Source organism: Arvicola amphibius, chromosome 5 (assembly GCF_903992535.2).
Source record: "Arvicola amphibius chromosome 5, mArvAmp1.2, whole genome shotgun sequence".
NCBI lineage: Eukaryota > Metazoa > Chordata > Mammalia > Rodentia > Cricetidae > Arvicola > Arvicola amphibius.
The window spans coordinates 72060651-72081333 of record NC_052051.1 but is presented as its reverse complement, the minus strand read 5'-3'; the positions used below and the strand labels follow the sequence as shown (position 1 = coordinate 72081333).

At 46.4% G+C, this 20683-nt stretch overlaps 1 protein-coding gene across 1 annotated transcript in view; it reads right to left on the bottom strand.

The window, feature by feature from the left end:
• The window catches only part of Ehf (ETS homologous factor), a 72983-nt gene extending 54995 nt beyond the window's left edge, over positions 1-17988 (bottom strand). Inside the window, exons 1-2 of the mRNA XM_038330347.1 lie at positions 17906-17988; positions 17558-17587 (exon numbers count right to left, since the gene is read on the bottom strand). The gene's annotated coding sequence lies outside the window, so the exon portion shown is untranslated. The remainder of the gene's footprint in view (positions 1-17557; positions 17588-17905) is intronic.
• Between the last annotated feature and the right edge of the window lie 2695 nt (positions 17989-20683).

Sequence of the window (20683 nt, the reverse complement as noted above, 5' to 3'; positions counted from 1 at the left end):
GCATCTGGGAACCACATAGTGTCGCTGAGTCACAGTCAGACATCTCTGCCGTTTCCAACCAACTCAACTTTTCCCTGATCAGAGGGCTCTCTAGTTTTTAAAGGCTTGCCCACTCATGGTATCACTTGATTCCCACATCAACACAGTCACACGTTCATCCAAGAACTGGAAGAAGTCAAAGCTGATGTAGGCTACAGGTCAGTTTCCCAGAGTTCTCAGACCTAAGTGGATGGTTGGGTCCTGATAAAGGAACCAACTGAACACTCTCCCCACTTAGATCCAGCTTTCTCGGAGTAGAGAGATAAGGGATGGAAGAATCAGGTTATAAACCCTACAAATAATGTCTGACTTAGATATAGAAGGACCTGATACACTCCAAGCACTGATCCAAAGTCTGGGACAATATCAGTGAATGAACAGATCAGCAAAAGAGAAACCACTGCTGCCCTGCCCTCGTGAAGCTGATGTTCTAATGCTGTCGCATTCCATAGTCACCAGAAATGGCATGCTTTTAGACTACCTGGGGGCCTGGATTTACAGTTAATCACATAGAAAATGCATCCCTTCTGGTCCTCTCTCTTTCTTCACCCACTTCAAAGGAAGTCTCCATGTGCAGGCATCTCATGTCCACAGAAAGAGCTGGGGCTCCAGGGTCCAGGTTGAAGTCAATTCCTTTGCTGGGTTTTAGTATATACAATTATTTTATTTCTGTATACAGCTATTGCTGCTTATTTTCTACTATTGGTAGAGATATGATTGCTTTGTAGAAACATTAAAATTCTTCTTTTCACTGAAATATAGTAATTTTGACACTACATACAATGAATAATGACCAGATCAGAGTGGTGAGCTTTTCGATCTCCTTTAACATTTATCACTTCTTTGTTTGGAGCCTTTGATTGGCTCTTCTGAGTCTTTATAAAATATAACATAGAGTATTATGAGCTACAGTCACCATGCAACGCTACAGAGCATCAGAACTTTTTCCTTAGTAAGTGACTCGTGTTTAAGGAAGACCTAAGAGGTTAATCAAGTAGGTGGTAAACACACCAAGTAAATGAAAGGATGTTTGGAAGACTTGAAGAGGGGAGCATCATCCAGACTGGGGGTGCCAAGAGCAAGTCTACACCTGAACACCCAGACATATTAAAGCCATCTGTTTAAGGGCTTTAAGGAATCTAGGGCCTGGGTAGTCAGCTCAGTGGATAACATGTTTAGCCATATAAGCCCAAGATTTTGGCCTCAGATCTCCAGGACCAGTGTAGACATCAGGTCATGGCCATTTGTGCCTATGATCTCAGTGCTAGAGAGGCAGGAACAGACAAATCCTTCAAGTTTGCTAGCCTAATCTAGCCAATCAGGGAGCTCTGGGTTCAGTAAGAGACTCTGTCTCAAAACAATAAGGTGGACAGAAATAGAGGAAAAAACCCAATGTCAGCTTCTGGCCTCCACACATGTAGGCATGGTCCTATATTCTCACAAACATGTTCACAACACACACATATTCATTAAGAAGCAGAGCGAGACAGCCCACAGGCTTGCTGCTTAAGGTTTAGTTATTAATAAGCTTTAGTAGGCCATCTCTAGCACCCTCCCAACTCCCATCACCCTGAGCTCAGTTCTCCAGGAGAGAAGTTGAACCCCGAAGGCTGACCTCCTGCTGCAAACTCACATCCTTATCTCAATCACCACACTTTCTCAGAGGGCAAAGGTCACCTGCAAAGGTAATGACCCTGCATTCCCAGAAGCCAGCTGCCTGCTCTGGATGAAGAAAAAGCAAAAAGGCCAGTTCCATGGAACCCAGCTGCTCCCAGGGCGATGAAGCCTAAGGAGGTTCTAAAACACCTGGGAACGTCACCAAACTACAGCTGCCTTGCTGATTCAGACCGCCACAAGACAGACACCTAAAGGTGGGGAAAGCTGTGCTCTGTCCTTTGGGAAATATGGTTGTTTTGCTTACTGTCACGGGGGAACCAGTGATCTTGGTTGTCAATAGGCCTACTGTTTGAATCAAGTTATAATCCACGGTTGTAAGGTGGGAAGTTTAGTGGTTTAGTGCACAGGCTTTGGAACTGATACAGAACCTGTTCACTATCAGGAAGAAAGGGCTGAGTAGCCTCAGGCAAGCTGCTTCCTTGCCCTGTGGCTCAGTTGCCCCAGCTATAAAAAGCAGATGACAGAAACAGTAGCTACGCATCCTCAGGACGTCTGAGGGATTCCACGGTGGGATAGATCAGAAGTGCACAGTGCTATGTCTGACTTGGGATAAGCAAAGGAAACCCTGGCTGTGCTTAAGGTGGGATTGGTCCGACCTCGACATCTAAGGATGACTCAAAGAAGTGTGCAGAAGAGAAAAGAAGTGAGAGATTAGGGAGAGAGGGGGAAAAGCTATTTTGGATCTCTGGGTCTTATTTGCCTCCTTCCCTTTAACGTGTAAGGCCCAGATCAGAGACCCAGAGTGAAATCATCCCTCGCCTCTGGCCCGCCCTGAAGATGCCGCCAGTTTGCTGAGTAACCCACAGGTGTGCAGCAGCTGCTCACCAAGTAAAATAAGTTTGAGAGGGGCCACTGTCATGATGAGGAAGTGCCCGAAGACCCTACATTTCTGGGACACAGAGCAGCCCTCACTCTTGTCTTGCACCCTAGCATACTGCTTTCCTTCATCTGGGGGGAGGGCTGTCTCCTTGTGCAAGATGATCACTGTGATCACTTGTGATCACTGATTTGGGGTTTCTTTCTCCAACAGATCTCCCTCCCCAGAGCCTTCCCGATCCCTGCCCTGTGTTCGTGAAATGCACAGTATGCTGGGTGCATGATGGCTTACCTACATGTTTCCACAAATGAGAATACAGAACTCAGAAAAAGCCAGTACTCAGACAGTGAGTGGCATTGCCAGGGCTTGGATCCAAGTTTCCTGACTCTCACAACCTCGGTCTAATCCCCACACTCTCCTATAAAGTGCAGAGTCACAAGTTCCCATAAGGATGTCTGTCCCTTGACCTACACCATTTGTCTGACCCAACGTCCATAGCTGGTCATTGTTTAGCCAATTGGTTGAATACAATAGTTTAGGAAGCCACCAGCACTAGACCTGGGTTGTGTAAGGAGGGTGGCGCTTCTCAAATTGCAAAGTGCTTGCCAGTCACCTGGGATCTTGTCAAAGATGCAGATTGAAGGCGGTTGGGGGATAGCCGGGGTCCTATTTATGATCAACTTTTTATGTTATACCCAAGATGCTGGTCCTGGACCATTCCTGCATAGTGCAAAGCTCTCTGGGGAGTCTGTATGTACGATTCAACAACTCTTTTTTTCTGCCCTGTAGGCCGGAGCCCATTGCTTAAACTTGGGTGTGCAAGGTTCTGGGCAGGTTCAAATACGTTCCTACACGGTAAGTACTTTGTCTGGTCTCATTTGCCTCACAGTGAGCACTCAGAAATGCTTCCACCTTCCAACTGATCATGAGACCAAAACGGCTCTGAGCATGGTCAGCTTGCAGAGGCCATTTGGGCAGCAGCTGCTGTGGAAGGAACCCCAGGCCATGCCAGCTCACTTGGCCTCCCATCATGAGCTCTTCCAGTTGGCAGGCACTTGGGTACTCTTCCCCTCAAATCCCTTCTGAGCTGGTGGGTGGGGACAGTTTTTATCTACAATATTTTGAAAAGACAGACGGTAATGAAAATTGATGAAGTAACTGTACTGAGCCCAGATGATAGATAGCATCAACAAGAAGGTAGGGACACTTATCAGTGAGCTCACAGAGAAAACTTAAAAGCCCCTTGAGGCTATCAGATTGGTAAAAGTTATGTTACGGTAAACCCAGGCAGGAGCCTAGCCGAACGTATGCTGGGATCGCTGTCTCTGAGGTAACTTATCTCTGTGCTTCTGTCACCCGCAGTTTTCCACGTCACTCATCGACGTCCCTCTGGAGGCCGTCATTCATAGCAAGGCATGAATGGCTGTCAGCACTTGGATAGAAGTCTGGGCTTTTGTTTTTCTCCAGAATTCAAGTCTCTAGTTGAAAGCAAAACACTCCCGTGCAAGCATTTTGGACACTGGCCATGGGAAAGGGGCAGTTGGAGGGACAGTTCTGTGGTTTTGAGGTCAGAAGAACGAGAGCTGGGACCCCAGATCTGGGATTCAGCAGCAAGGTGACCTGAAACACGCCACTGGATTCTCCAATTGTAAAGCAGGGTTAATCCCTTGAATACAGGTCAGTTGCAAAGTTGGGGATAACAGAAAGGAAGCTCCTAGGCTTTTCTGACACTGGCAAACCCTCCATTAACAGCCAGGATATGAGCTGTGGCACCCCCTCTTCTGACCTCTCAGGAGGCGCTGGCCACTCCCTCTGACCTCAGCAGGTCTGTCTTCCTACCATGCCGGCCTAGACTACACACAGGTATTCAGTCTGACTTTCTATTCAGCATGAATCTAGTAAGCGCAGGCAGCTGTCTGATCTATCCAGGTTTTCCAAGCCCTGCATGGAGCAGCAGGAACAACTGGCCCTGTTTGTCCTTGGGTTTGAGTCTTAGCTGAAGCCAAAGGGTCCTAGAAGAAGAAGGTCATTGGCTGCCCTCAGCCTGTCAATCAGGGTTCTGCAGCCCCCAGGGACTGGCATGCCTGCTCCCCAGCGAACAACCTCAGTTTGATCCTGAGGCTTTTCCTGGCATGCCAGTTCCTGGCATGTGTGGGCAGAGCCTCACTAAGCTCTGGGTTGGGCATTTTCTCAATTGTTTCATTCTCTTTTCCTTATCTCCAGCTAGTTAGTGATTAACTGCGCTTTGAAAGTTTCCCAGCCTCCCCGAAGCTCCCCAAGAGCACAGGTGGCCACTGGGTTAGAGAACCTGACTCAGACCCGGTTCTCTGCAAGACCAGGAGGATCTCAGGCACAGCCCTGGGGATCACAGCCCTTGAGGGCAGGGTGAGGCCCAGAAGGTTTGCACAGTGCCGAATGGCAGAGGTTACTGGGAAGGATGCAAAGGATGTGGGTCCTGCAAGAACTGGTTCCTTGTGTGCGGCAGAGGGGCGGGAGGAGGGGGGGGGGGGAACGGGGGAAGGGAGGCAGTGAAGGACAATGACCAGGATGTGGAAGAGACAATCCAACCTCTGGGAGATTTGTGCACAAACCCCGCCCATGGGTAGCTCCCATCTGGCTGTCACTCCTTCGGCAGGTGGCTCCTGGGGAGCAGGCACTTTGTAGCAAGGCCCTTCTCAGTGGTCCACAAAAGCTACTGAGCGAGCGGGAGGTGCTCCTTTCCTCAAACGCTGGTTTGCTTTCTTCCTGTTTGTTTTCTTGCTTCCAGTAAAGAAGACAAAGCCTGATCGGGACACAGGAGACCCTCTGTTGCCGTCTCCTTCAGCCTGGGTCAGAGGGCCCATGCCCACGTGACTCCTTTTCCGCCCAGAGTCTTCCGCCTCACAGTTCTCTCTACCTCGTTTGTCTCAGCTCTGCCCGAGACCTGTTCCTGGCACCAATGCCCCCTTTTGTCACCCCCAATCATACCTCCCCTGACTTCCCAGGCCGATGGGCAGCACCTGCTCCCCAGCCCAAATTCCCTATAGTGCCTGTTTGTGAACTAAAAATTCGGGACTCCTGTTACTTGGTAATTTAGCGTATGATGTTGAAGCTCCCCAGGACAGGCCTTTGTGCGGGGCAGAGCAGCAACTACAGTGACCACTGAGAGGAAACCTAAAAAACATCTGTAGGACGAGTGGGTGAATGAGTGGGCACTCTTCCCCGCGTGCTCAAAGGGGCTCACTGCAATAAAAATTAGAGCTCTAAATCAGAGATCCACAAACTATAGCCCTTTGCCCAAATATAGACTTTCTACAGCTGTTGACCTAGAATATATTTTACAACTTTAAGTGACCAAAAAAAAAATCACAAGAATAATATTAGTAAATGTGAAAATCATACAAAATTCAAATTCCAGCATCCGTCCCTTAAGTTATACAGACGCAAAAGCAGTGTGGGATTGAGGTTCTCTGTGGGCTCTTTACACCACAATAGCAGAGTTCAGGACAGACACTGTCCAGTCTGGGGAGCAGAGAATATTTCTCTTGTCTCTATCCAGCAAATATTTGCCAAGCCATGCTCTAAATAGTGTTAACAAAGGAGGCAGGGATGGGATCCACTAAGATACAAGTCTGGATGAGGACAGAGAAACTCTCTATCCCTAAATTCAGTGCTTCGTCTGGGCAGCCGCGGCCTGTGGGTAATCTCACTCTCCTTTAACGACTGTTCTTCCAGCTCGGGCATAGCCTGTTCTGTGCATGTTTGTGTACAGGGAACAAAGTTTAGTTGTTTATCTTATTCCTTTAAAACCCTGATACGTGACAGCAGGAATGAACAGACCTTTCTCTGTGTGATTCTTACCCCCACCCACACGCCGCAGCACTTAAGAGGACCTCAATAAATATTTGTTATGACTGACTTAGACCGTCAGCCACAGAGAACCTTAGCTTGGTTAAATCATTTCTTATGACAAAAGGCCCCAGTGGTGGTGGAAAGGTTGAAGCGAGGAGAAGAGGCAATGAGATGGGGTAGGAGGGAATAACAGGAGAGGGTTAACTGAAACTAATAACATAGGGAAAAGCCATGCTGAAACCCGATACTGGATCAGCTCATCTTGAACAATTTAGAGAGGGCCTCAGTAGTGAAGAACACTTGCTGTTCTTGTAGAGGACCAGAGTTCGGTTCTGAGCACTCACCAGGCAGCTCACTACTACTTGTAACTGCAGCTCCATGGAATCCAACACCTTCATCTGACTACACACACACACACACACACACACACACACACACACACACAGTATTTCAAAAAATATTTTTAAAGACTGTATTTGAATAGAGGTATTCTATGTGAGTGAATACAGCTGCTCCCAGAAGACATCGGTTATCTAATGAAAATTCTAGAACCAGGAGTGGGCTGCCTCCCTGTGATGGCCAATCTTCATGGCCCACTTGACACGCCTGGAAAGAGGGACGCTTGGCTGAAGAACTGTTTCCATCAGGTAGGCCTGTGGACATGTCTGTGGGGCTGTTCCTTGATTGCTAATTGATGTAGGAGGGCCCAGCTCACTGTGGGTGGTGTCATCCCCTAGGTGACACCTAGATGAGCCTGGGCTGTGTAAGAAAGCTACCTGCAGATGAGCCTGAAAGCAATCCTGTAAGCAGTGTCCCTCTATGGCCTCTGCTTCAGTTCCTGCCTCCAGGCACGTGTCGTGACTTCCTGTTCTGACTTCCCTGGATGATAGACTATAACCTATAAGCTGAAATAAACCCTCTTCCCTATACTGCTTTTGATCATGGTGTTCATTTTACAGCAACCTGTTGATCATAGAGGCTGCTGGGCTCCCCAGACCAATACTGGCTACAACCAATGCTCTTGGCTGTCCACCAGAATTACAGAATAAGACTGTTACTGGAAACACCCCACTCTGGTTGCAGGGTATAGAAATATCAAGCCGGCATTTAACTCCTTAACTGATAGTTAGTCCTCACAGTGAAAGCAGGTAATATTCAGACTGCTGGAAAAACCAAAAAGTTATCAAAAATTAATTGTTCTTCTCTATGGTAGCAAGTCTGTTAAGGACTTTCTGGTCGGATCTGAAGCCAGCTCCATAGGAAGATACCTATGTCTGGTTACTGTGAACCCAGTCAAAACGCTGAGACTGGAGAGCCATGGGCCCCAACAGGGAAGCTACTGCTGTTGTTTTTCCACATGACCATGATGTACCCACCCAGCAGCCTTCTAAATAGCTCATGCCCACAGGCCAGTGCTGCTGCCAGCTTTGGTCAGAGGCTTCTGTTTGCAGCAGGAGCGGCTGCTGCAGAGAACCATACTGGCCACAACGATAAGAACAAGAATAAGCTACTGTTTAATACTCAGCCATGAGTGAGACTTCTAGCTGACCCTTTCCGAAGCCTGGAGAACACGGTGGAAGGAGGGGAAAGAATGTGAGAAATCACAGGGAAGAGGAGGGTGCTGCGGGGTGCTGTCTTCCTATCGCAACGCAGCCACTGGACTCTTGAACTCAGCACCTGCGGTCACCTGCACAAGATCGGGCATCTCACATTCTGTCACGGAGCAGGGAGGGGCTCCCAAAGTCTGAGATTTATAGTTAACAGTAACTGGGAGGAGGGACTCACAACATTTCCCCAAGTTCTACAGGCAGGTAGGTCATGGTTGCTGGGGAAGAGATGCGCCTTTTCTTCAGTGCAACCACTGGCAAAATGTTCATATGTATTCTCATCCATATGCCTGTAAACTCTAATGGGACACACACACACACAGAGATAAACATATAAGGGGATCAGGAGTGAGTGGGATACAAAAGAGGGTAATGGAAGATGAATTTGTGAAGAATACATTATATACATGTATGAAAATGTCATAATGAAACCCATTATGTATAATTAATATATGCTAATCAAAAGTATTTTTTACAGACCCAATAGTGTGAGTGGGTTTCTGTAGGGTAAATGACCGGCCACAGACTATCTCTGAGCACTGAACTCTAACTTCTTGCCCAATACCGTAGGTCCTGTGAAGCAGAACCATACTCCCAATCCCAGAAGCCCCCAGTCTCTGCAGCGCATCTGACCACTGCTCTAGGCTCTTGGGTTTCTACCACTGGCTTTCCCAGCACTGCTCTAGACTGAGGAGAAAGCCAGGCGTGGTAAATGGTGGGTGAGAATGGACAAGAAGAAAAAGTAAGGAGAAGGGCTTTGAAAAACTGCACTGACCCTAAGATCACATCAAGACCAGATAAGGAAAAAAAACAGCTTCTATCAACAGCCAACCTGGGCCTGAAGGGTAAATTAAATGACTCAGGATAAATTATCATACAAGAGGCCCTGCCTTCCATCCCCAGAAAGGGGGATAGGGTGGTGAAGGAGAGAACAAGTAGAAAAAAGAGAAAAAGAAATGAAGGAAGGAGGGGAAGGGAGACCTTGCCTGGTATTGGCTTTGACTGGTAGCCACCCTGCGCCGACTGGAGACAAAAGACAAAAAAACAAAAGACAAAAGACAAGTTCTTTTGTAAAAGGGAAGATGAGCACAAGAGAACTAGATGAGAGAATTCAGAGAAAAATGGGTGCAATGGGAAGTGATTCGCTTAAGTGTGGCCAGTCCTTCAGGGAAGGCAGCCTAGGGAGCATGGGCAGACCCTGCCCACGCCTCCATTTCATTTGTCTGATGATGGCATTGTCTACTGACTTTGCACCTCTTTGTGCCTCCCTCCACCCATGTTTGTGTTTCTCATGGCAGACCCCACTGCTCCCAGGAGAGCTCAGGGCTGGAGGTTAAGCAAAGATTCTGGTCACAAACCTGGAAAAGTAAGGCTGATGGCGTCGGCTACATAGAAAAAGCAAGCAGCTCAATCTTCAGACTCCACAGTAGGAAGAACAATTAGATTGGGTGAATGACCCTGACCTCTAGATGTGGTGGGCCACCTCCAGGGGTAAGGGACTTGCCACCTGCATATCTGACTTGCAGAGTACCCTGTGCCTTCCAACACTGAGCAGCCATTTGAAATGCATAAAGTACAGACATTCAACAATTTACTCTTTTACGTTCAAATGAAAATTGCTTTACTGAGGTAAGTTTCATTTAAAAAGAAAAATGCATTCTTAGCATGTGGAAGCATTGCTTCAAATGCATTTTCAAAGACTTAACAGTGAGCATCATAAACCAGGCATGATGGCACACACCTGCAATCCCAGCACTCAGGAGACAGGAAGATCAGAAGGTCAAGTTCATTTCTACCTGCGTGTCAAGTTTAAGGCTAGTCTGGGATAGATGAGACCCTATCTCAGGAGAAAAAAAAATGAGCATCATTAAACAATTTTAAAAAGCTACTTAATCTCACTGATCATCAGAGTAGCATAGAATAACCCAGGAGAGGCTGCAGGTGTCCTTCCAACTGACACAACTGTGAAATCTGATGAGAACAGCCATCAGCCAGGAAGTGTTGAAGAAGACATTCTCACTCCCCAATGGTTCTGAAGAGCAGATTCTCACAGACAGTTCAGAGAGTGATTTGTTAATATCTATTAATGAGAAGAATACATACACCTATGACCCAGAGAAGTTTGCCAACAGATACAAGCCCTGGGAAACTTCGTCACGGGCTCACAGTGTGACAGCACAGAGGTAGTCATCACTCCACAGCTGGAAAGGGGACACCTGGAAGCATCTTAAAGAGACCTCCACAAGAGAATGGACATGGTGGTTCTGTTCTCACTTCCCCTTTGATGGTTTCCACGAGACTACGTTTATGGGAAAGGGGGAAGCAGAATTCCTGAACTCACCTTGAGAGAGTTTGAGTCTTGAGTCTGAGAAGGTGCCCAAGGAACACAGCCCTTTTGTGAGCACACCGTGCCAGATGCCAGGACCTGTGGTCTTTGAGTCACGCACTATGTAATCATCTATCCTGACCTCAGATTGCAGGCTGGATTATGAAACTAGGCAAGTCTCATACGCTCCCTGGTTACTCAGCGCTTACTAGATAAAGAGCCGTGAGTGCAAGCTCGGGCGTCAAACCCAGAGGGAGAGAGCCGAACCTCATTAGCCATGCTGATTTAGGAAGTGATAGACAAGAATAACTTCTGATTCTCTGGCAATGATGTCTTGGGAGTGTTCAAGGAAAAGGATGCCCCCATGGACAGAAAGGGTAGGAAGTAGATCTAAAACCAAAGAAGCCCAAATCACACACACCTGACCCTCCTCCTGGACACATGCCAACTCCTAGACTTTGTTAATGGAGTTTGGCTTAAGCCTAAGAAAGGGGTGAGTTACTTTGCTCACTGGTGTGATAAGATTCCCCGTCAGAAGCAATTTCAGGTAGAAGGCTCACATTCAGAAGGTGGTCCATTGTGGCGTGGAAGGCAGGGAATGAGGCAGTCGCTCATACTGCATGGACAGTCAGGAAGCAGAGGACAGTGAACACTGGGCTCAACTAGCATTCTACTTTTTATGCAGTTTGGGACATCAGCCCATGGAATGGCATCAGTTACGTTCAAGGTGGGTCTTCCCACCCTCACAGGTAATCTGCCTAGAGACTAACCTTGTATAGACAGCCCCTCACAGGCAAGCCTAGAGCTTGTCCCCAGGTGACTCTAGATGCTGTGGTGTCGACCGTATCAACCACCACAGGTACGCCACTCCATGCTGTGCCTTAGCTCAGCTCGTCAACCCTTAATAATGAGTCCAAAAAGCAAACAAACAGAAAGTCTACGGACTAGATTGCGGCGGTCTGGGTCTCTCTCTCCACAATGACCACAATTTCTGAGAAAAGAATTAGCACCAAGTCAAGGTTTCGTCTGAACCCTTGGTCTACACTATTTTTGTCTGCAGAGGCAAAGGAGTATTTGTAGGGAGATTAACCATGTTTTGCCTGAGCCTCACTTCGGCAAATAGCAGCTAAATAATTAATAATATTCTGGGCTTCATATCTAGGATTTATACCCTGTATGTATTCACCTGCCCATGACATTAGGATCCCATTCTCCTCTTCAGTTCTTTAGAAATGGTCTCTAAGCACAACACAGGAATGGAAGGAACCAGAAGTGCCAGTCAATGGAGAGTTCCAGATGAAGCCGTGCTAGTGACTTCTGTATATGGAGGTTGTATGCTGGGCTTTTTGTTTTTTCTAACTGTTCACTGACAGAGGGTAGTATACCCTTGCAGGGGAGGAAGAGATGGAAAGAGAACGGGAGCCAGCCTCTGTTTAGCAGCCGAGCTGTCTATGAAGAGACAGTGTCCTACAGAAGTGTGATGCTCTGTGGAGGCTCCTTCTTTGGTTCCAGCTCCCTCCACAACTGCCCATGGAGAACACTAGTAACATTTACTACTGTCTTTTTCTTACCAGCCTGCAGATTCTGTTGCCTTTCTACTGTTGTCAGCCTTTGAGGTACCTCATCCCCAACTTGGCTTTCGACGTCCCTCCCGTGACGGTGTGTGTCATCCCTTACCTTAGAGTCCCTGTTGGAAACACTCCAATCCTCTCTTTCCGGCTTGCTTGGCTAGGTCCCAACTGATACAGGAGGTGGCTGGCCTTCACTATCTACTCTTTCCAGTAACTATCAATCTCTGTTGTCTGTCCTTATCAAGGAGTTTGCCCTTTTCTGAAGATTGTTTATTTTGTGTAAGCATGGTATCCCCAAGACGTGGACAAAGCGAGGCATTTTGCGGAGTAAAAAAGGACAGATCTAGGGATTCGAGATGACATTCCACAGTTGTGTGGCTATGGAACAGAAGCCAAACGCCAGGTGTCTTGTGGCTGGCATGAATTTCCCTATGGCACTCTGGTCCTTCTCTCTTACCACCAGAAGATATTCTTTCTGGGTCACGGTAAAAATCCATTTGGGTCTCATTTGCCCTTGATGAAAAGGTGCTGTAACTATGCAAATCACACATCAGGAGGCTGAGGAGCATGCACTGCTATTTTTGGTCTTTATAAGAATATTTTGCATTTGAGTCAACCAGGCATTGTGAGCATCCTCCAAATCCTAGAGCAGAGTTTCTATAAGTCAGGGTGGCCTGATAGGGGAAGGGGGTACATTGTGCATCGTCATCCACCTGGGCTTCTACCAGGATTCTTGTCTAAGGACACTAATTGCAGTTTATAAAGGTTCTATCTACCCTAATGGTCTAATCACCTCCAGAAGGCCCCATCTCCCTGTCATCATCACATTGGGAGTTAAGATTGCAATATATGGATCTGTGAACTGCAGACACAATGTTCAGTCTACAATAAGGATATTTTTAGGGAGGAAAACCCCCAAGTTGCTGGGCTTTACCGCCATCTTCTAAAATTGAAAATCTTGGAAATAGTACTTGGAAAGATTTTGTTTGTTTTTATTTTTTAAGATAGGGTTACTCTGTGTAGCCCTGGCTGTCCTGAAACTCACTCTGGAGACCAGGCTGGCCTCAAACTCTCAGTGTGATCTCTCAGAGAATTCACATAGCCTCTGCCTCCCGAGTGCTGGGATTAAGAGTATGTACCACCACCACCAAGAAGAAAGATGTATTTTTAATGAACAACCTGGGTGGTTCTTGGAAGAACAAATTGTGAGGTCTCCTTTTCCATAGACAGAAGACATTTATTCACACTCAGAAAAGATGAACAAAGAAAGGGAATACAGATGATTTGTAGCCTGTCACATAGAGTATGGCTTCTTAAACAATTTCCCCTGTGGCCCTATTTTATAGACGACACACAGGTATATAAAATAGAAATATAAAACAAAAGTTACTGATAAGAAATCACAACGTTTAAAAAAAACTTTGGTATGCATGTAACTACCATTACTAAGTGAATACAAATGTGTATGCTAATGAGATGATCCTGCCTGTTTTATACAAAAATTAAACTGTAGACGAATATTTGGTACTGCAGGATGTTAGCACTTTTTAGAGTTGATCAATGTTTTTTTATCTTATAATCACCAATGCTAAAAATGCTGTTTCACATAAATACATACTACAAAATGACAGAAGCATGCTCTGGGTCACATCAGAAACTTAGGGAGATTCTATCTTATTCTTGAGCCAAAATTTACTTCATGCTTGTTTTTCATGGAATGAAAGGAAGCATCTCAAACAGAAAATTTAAAGATCAATGTTCTTATACAATCTAATCCAAACACAGGCTCTTTTGATATGTGCATGAGGAGGAATGATTAGGAAAAGATTTAAAATCTTTTTTTTTCCCATAGTTAAAATCATTACATTTCTATAAAACCTTAAGTCACAGTAAGAACACCACAATTTGTAACAGACAGTGCTCCTGAATCTGAGCTGAGGTATGCCAGGCAGCACTAGTTGGCATAACGTGTGGTTCACATCAGCTCCAAACACTCACTTGGGGGTTACAATCAAGACTGCAGAGAAGTCACCAGATGTGCAAGCACTACGAGGCACAGCCCAGATGTGCTGCACATCAAACACTGCAGTGAATTTTGATCACCGTGCATTCGTGACCCTTTTACTGTCGCAGATTCGTGACCTTCACATTCAGTTACACAACTTTTTTTTTTTTTTTTTTTTTTTTTTTTTTTGGTTTTTCGAGACAGGGTTTCTCTGTGACTTTGGAGCCTGTCCTGGAACTAGCTCTTGTAGACCAGGCTGGTCTCGAACTCACAGAGATCCGCCTGCCTCTGCCTCCCGAGTGCTGGGATTAAAGGCGTGCGCCACCACCGCCCGGCTTCAGTTACACAACTTTATATGGGGCCACGACCCACAGATTAAGAAGCTGTGGCAAAAGGCACAGACCATCTGGTTTCCACACCCAGGAAGAGGTATTACCGACTGGCTAGCACCCCACGTGCCTGCCGTGTTCTGCTGGTTCGTGGCTGCAGGTGCTCTACGCAGCAGAACTGTGGAATACTTAGTAATTAGCATTTGACACAGGAGAAATCTGAGACTAATTAAATAACTCTCATTGGGCCCTTCAGCTATGATCCAATAGTCTACTTCACCCCAAAGTTGGGATCCTCTCTGCTTATCCCATCCAGAAGGAAGCCCTCTTCGCCACCAAATGATCACAGGGACATGAGCTGTGTGCAGGGGGTACTGATCCTGCTCCTCAGAGGTCTCTGTTTTCCTCCTGTTTGTTCTTAAATGAAGCATCCTTAAAGCTTCAGAGAAGGTCGGAAAGAGTATGCTAGCCCCCTCCCCCAAACCAGCAAACCGGGATCCTGGCACACAAAGACCTCTTGATTATGCTCCCTCTTCCCCGGGTGCTCTTGGGAGCTCTTCAGCCCCTGCATTGGTTCAGCAGCTTCTGCCTTTGCCCCAGAGCAATAGAAGCCAGTCAGAAAACCTAAGGCAGCAGTTGCCTTATCAGCTCTCGTAGAGAGGCCCCGAGGGAAGCTGTCCATCTGTTTGGCTTATCAGAAATGTTTGAAAACCGAATAACGCGAATGGGCGGGTGCAGAAGCGCGTACAGCGTGCCTGACATCTGTGTGGTCTTGCGTCACTCGAGAGCGGCCTTCTCTGTTTGTCTTACGCATTGCTTCACATAGCTGGTCACCGTTCTGCTGACACTGCCGTTTGAACCCACCAAGCTAACAAAAGACTGAGTCAGGAGCCAGGTGGGGCCTCTTGGGTGGTGCTGACTGTACAAGGGGCTTCACAAAGGGCTGCAGACCGTGGAGGAAGGAGCCTGGGCTCACAATTCCATGGTTCTCTTTTCTTTCCCGAAGTTGTTGGAAACCCCAACCTGCCTCTCCTAATTTTACACGCATGTTCCAACAGGCATTTGCCAGGTACTCAAGGACAGCCTGGATAGCTGCAGAAGCTTCAGAACTGAGTTCAAATCCCACCTCAATCATTTATGTGTTGCCTAGGGTGTATTAAATAGCCTCTCTGAGCCCCAGTTCACTTACAGAGACAATCGTCTATTAAAGTTTTTAAATGTCTGAAGGAAAAAGTAATTTCACATAAAGTAACTATCCAAAACCTGATTCGGGAGATTTTTCTTGGGTGCTGTTCTAGGAGCTGATCAAAGTGAAGGAAGAAGACTTTCTGGTGAAAAGAAGTCAGGATACCTTACCTCAGTGAGGAGATTACAACCTAGCAGCAAAGACAGGTAATATTCAGACAGAAGCCCTGGCCATATCCTGCCATCGCACGGTGAGAAGGCAGGGAGTTGCGGAGGGGAAAGGGACCACTGTTGTTATGCAGCAGTCAGAGGGTTGAAGGAGGGAGGGAAGACCAAAGCAGGTGGCATCTGTGCTGGGAGGCGTGTTCCACCCGAGGACAGCAAGTGGAAAGTCCCTGAGACTAGCTATGTTCTATTTTAGGGAACAGTATGGATACCTGGATGACTTGAACTCGGGAGACAAAAAGTAAGTGAGACCCAGTGTGGTGAAGCATGGGTTTAATCTCAGCGGGGACAAGCAGATCTCCGTGAGTGGGGCACTAGCCGGTCTACACAGAGAGTTCCGGGCCAGTCAGAGCCACATAATGAAACATCGTCTCAGGAGAAGAGGGGACGTAGAAATAAAATCTGTCGTTTTTTATTTCATATAAACTTGGTAGAACTTTGACAAATACAAAGATGGACCAGACAGAGAACTGAACTTTCTGTTGAACCTTGAACTGCTGTCTAGCAAAGGAGAAAAAAAATACCTAAATAAGAAAATAAGGGATGTCATAAAAGAAGTGTAAATAAGTCCTACAAAAGTCATGCTGCCCCTCACAGCCATTTATGAGACCAGACGCTTACAAAGTTCAGGAAAATGGTGAGTCATGAACGGAAAGGAAACAACTGTAAATTAAAGGAGCCGGACAGAAGTTCCAGACCCAGAGCAGGGAACGCAGCCCTGGGCAGAGCGTTGGCGTGGTGTGCAAGAGGCCCCAGCACACAACAGCAGGAATAACAATTCTCGAATCCTAACAGTTAAAGTCCCAAGAGCCAAAATGAAGTGTTCAACAGGTAGGTTCAATAACAGATTCAAAACAGGTAGAAAGAGAGCAAGGGAACCAAAACCACCTAGAGCAAAGCAGAGAGACAGAAGGACGGAAAACACAAAGATGAGAAGGATACTACGGGTAGACTTCACATTTTTATAGTTCTAGAAGAGTTTGGAAAATAACAACAAAATAGTCTTGTCCAAACTCAAAAAGAGAAAAAGAAACGCTGCACAGGACTGCCCTCCAAGGCCAACAGCCACCCCCTGTGTGAACTCAGCTGTGTCTGCTTGCAAATGTTACCGACTGTTGACGCTCCTCCATAGGAGGGTGGGGAGGATCATGGGGCCTCACCTGGGTGCCCAGCCACTCCTCTCAGCCAGTTGTATGCAGTTTTACCCTAATTGCACATGGCCTCAGGGAGGGGCTGGAATTCTCTGGTCTAAGAAGGACTTGGTCAGGAGTGTGGCAACTCCAACCACACAGTCGCTGTCCATTCTGGACGCAGACCTTCCAGTGGCTTCTCTAAGGCCACCCATGCTCCTGCCTGTACCACCTCACCCATTTCTCTGTAAGGAAACCTAATGAACCCATTGGTTCCCCAGTATGAACAGTGGCGCAGCTTGGTCAGTAGCTCAGACCTTCCGAGGAGGAATGGACAGTATTTAGGTCTCCCCGAGGGAAAGAATTTTAGCAACAATATGCTGAAAGAAGAAAAGGCAATAGGATTGTAAAGTCAAATCTTCGCTCTTTTAAATAAATGATAAAGGAGCTGGTGAGACGGTTCGGTGAGTCAAAGCACTTGCTGCCGACTCTCGCTGCCTCGGTCCAGTCCCTGGCCCACGCAGTAGAGAGAACCAAACCCTGCAAGGTGTGCTTTGACCTTCACCTATGTGCCTGGCGTGTCCCTCATAAATAAGTAAATAAATAAGATAAGCAAATGTAATGATCAATAAAAGCTAAAAATCAGTTGACATGGAGCAAGACCAAAAAAGAGACAGACCCAGATATTACTACCAACAGGGGCAACAGTCCATTGCTGGAGACATTTGCAAAACACGGGGAGGAAATCAGAAAAGAATTTGACAATAAACTTCAAAGTGCAGATGAAAATTAACCCTTAAGGAAGCATTACTTACCAAGATTAGCACAAGGAAAAACTGGAAAATCTGAAATTTAATTTTAAATAAACTTGTCAGTCAGTGCTAAGTTCAAGCAGTTATTATTAAACACTTAAAGATTTAATGTGCAATCTTGTACAAAATCTTCCAGAAAGTAGAAAATGTGGGTACACTGCCTCGTTTGCTTTGTGAAAATAGATTACTATCAACACTGCAAGCCAGTAAGGAAAAAACTCATAGGCCAGCTTTACATGTGAGCATAGCTGTCAATGGCTGAGCAAAGACTATAAGCCAACTCGAGCAACATGCAAAGGAAAAACGCACAAATTTGAGTCCTTCCAGGATGCTAGGGTGTGTGCTGTATACCTGTCCTGTTCTTGGGAATCAGTGTCAACTTCCACTTAACAGCGCAGCAGCAACAAAACATACATTGCCGAACTCCTGTTTCTCTACTGCTGGACAGTATAAAAGCGACACACAGCTAGCGAAGACTGTACTTTGAATGTTGAATTTTGACCTTTGCTGGATTAGCGGTAATCAGCAAAACCCTGGAGAGTCTGGAGCAGCTGTGAGCCTCAGTTCTCACTCACCAAGGAGCAGCTGACAACCCTCAAGATACTATGCTGTTGAGCCACAATCCTCAGTAGGCTCAGTGTATCAAACACATTTTGGACTTCTGTTATTTCCCATGTGTGTTACAAGGGGTTTATAGGGACATAACCTATGGTGTGACTAGGAGCATAAGTAGTCAGCTCAATATATGTAGAAAAAAAATGACACTTTCTAAAATTCAACATCTGTTTAGTATGCAAAAATCTTGGGAATAGGGAAAAAGAAGATGCATTGATTATCCGCTAACAGCATCCACAGTGAAATACTTAACAATGAAGGAGAAACTTGGAAAATGTTCCCTCTGAGGTTCCGAACAGAACAAGGAGGCAGATTCCCAAGGTCTACTCAGCAGCATCTATGGGGTTAGACAAAAAAAAAAGCAATAAAGACATAAGGGAGGCTGGGGAGACTTCTCGGTGGGAAAGAGGGCTTGCTGTACAAACCTGAGGACCCGAGTTTGAATCCCCATCCCCTATGTAAAAAAGAAAAAAAAAGGGAACGAGCAGGACATGGCCACAGACACTGATAACTCCAGCATTGTGAGGAATGGAGACAGGAAGAGTTAGCTGGCCACCAGCTAGCTCGGGTTTATGAGAGACCATGTCTCATGGACTAAGATGGACAGCAACAGAACAGGACATCCCATGTCTTCCTTTGGTCTTCAAATGTGCACATGTGTTTGCACCTGCACACCTATACTTCCACACATACACACACACTAAAAGAAAGAAAAGCAATATGTGAGAATTGTTTTTATTTGTGGATTGTATTTTTCTCAATAATTTTAAAATATTTTAAAAATAGAATTATATCATTCCTCTATGCCTTTTCCTCCTTCCAGCTATTCCTACGCCCTGCCCCCTCCACCCCTTCCTGTTTCTCCCCATTACTCCCTCTCAAACTCATCGCCTCTTTTACTTTGATGATTATTATTATGGCATGTGCACACATAAGTACATAATAACTATAACCTGTGTAGTCAATTTAGTCTTCTATGTATGGATATGATCTCAGGGGTGGCCACTTTGTATTGACAACCGTAATCGGGGCTCATCCCTGGCAAAGACTAACTCTCCCTCTATTGGCAGTTGTTAGTTACCTCTAGCTCTTTGTTCTGGGTGTAGCCCCCCTTCCATGGGAGCATACCTATTCATGCTGTCATCGTTTGGGTTTTATTCAGACAGCCATATTGTTGAGCTACCGTGGGTGAAGCTTTCCTGTTAAGTTTAAGAGACTAAATCTCACAGCAGACTTCCTAGATTTCTGGCTCTTGCGATCTTTCTGCCCCATTTCGCACAAGGTTTCCAGAGTCTTGGGTGCATAAGTTATGTTGCAGATATATCCACTGGGGTTGGGCACCCCGCAAACATTTGTTTTCTGTATTTGGACCACAAACAACCAGCTGTGGTTCTCTGAGCTGGTTTCTGTATGCTGAAGGAGAAAGTTTCTTTGATGAGCGGTGAGAGCTACACCTGTCAGGCAGAGAGGGCTTTTTAATACAGTCCAGTCTCGGGCCACGGGTCTAGAGCTAAGCCTGTGGGTGTGGCGATGCCAGTGGATGGAGGGGTCACCTGTGGGTGGAGTGATGTCAGCGGATGGAGGGGTCACCTGTGGGTGTGGAGATGTCAGTGGATGGAGGGGTCACCTGTGGGTGTGGAGATGTCAGTGGATGGAGGGGTTACCTGTGGGTGTGGAGATGTCAGCGGATGGCGGGGTCACCTGTGGGTGGAGTGATGTCAGCGGATGGAGGGGTCACCTGTGGGTGTGGAGATGTCAGTGGATGGAGGACTCATCTGTGGGTGTGGAGATGTCAGCGGATGGAGGGGTCACCTGTGGGTGTGGAGATGTCAGCGGATGGAGGGGTCACCTGTGGGTGTGGAGATGTCAGTGGATGGAGGGGTCACCTGTGGGTGTGGAGATGTCAGCGGATGGAGGGGTCACCTGTGGGTGTGGAGATGTCAGTGGATGGAGGGGTTGTACTCTAATCCACATCAAAATATATGGGAAGCGTAGATGATTTTTCTAACATGGAGGAGCTTCGCAAGGGCAGGCAGGATGGCTGGGCAGGTAAAGGGATTTTCTGTCAAGCCTGATGAACTGACTTCACCAGAATCCACGTGGTATAAAGACAGAACCAATTCTTACGAGTTGTTCTCTGACCTCCAGTCATGAGTCATGGCCTTCAGGCCGTGAGTGTGCACACACACGCCACACGTGCACGTATATACATATAGTGTTTGTGTGTGTGTGTGTGTGTGTATGTGTGTGTAAAACAGTTCTCATAATGTTTCTAGATGCAAAGTCAATACAGAAAAATGAACTGAATGTCTTTATACCAACCACAAATATTTGTAAAGTAGCAAAACATGCAAGAATACCATTTGCGGTAACATTTTTTAAATATAAGAAACAGAAGGGAAAATTTTTAACAAGATGTATACAAGACTCCTGTACAAAACATGGGCTGTTTCTAAAATAAAGTATAAAAGATCAGACCAAAAGGTGAAAATTCCCAGGACAGCCAAGGGTACA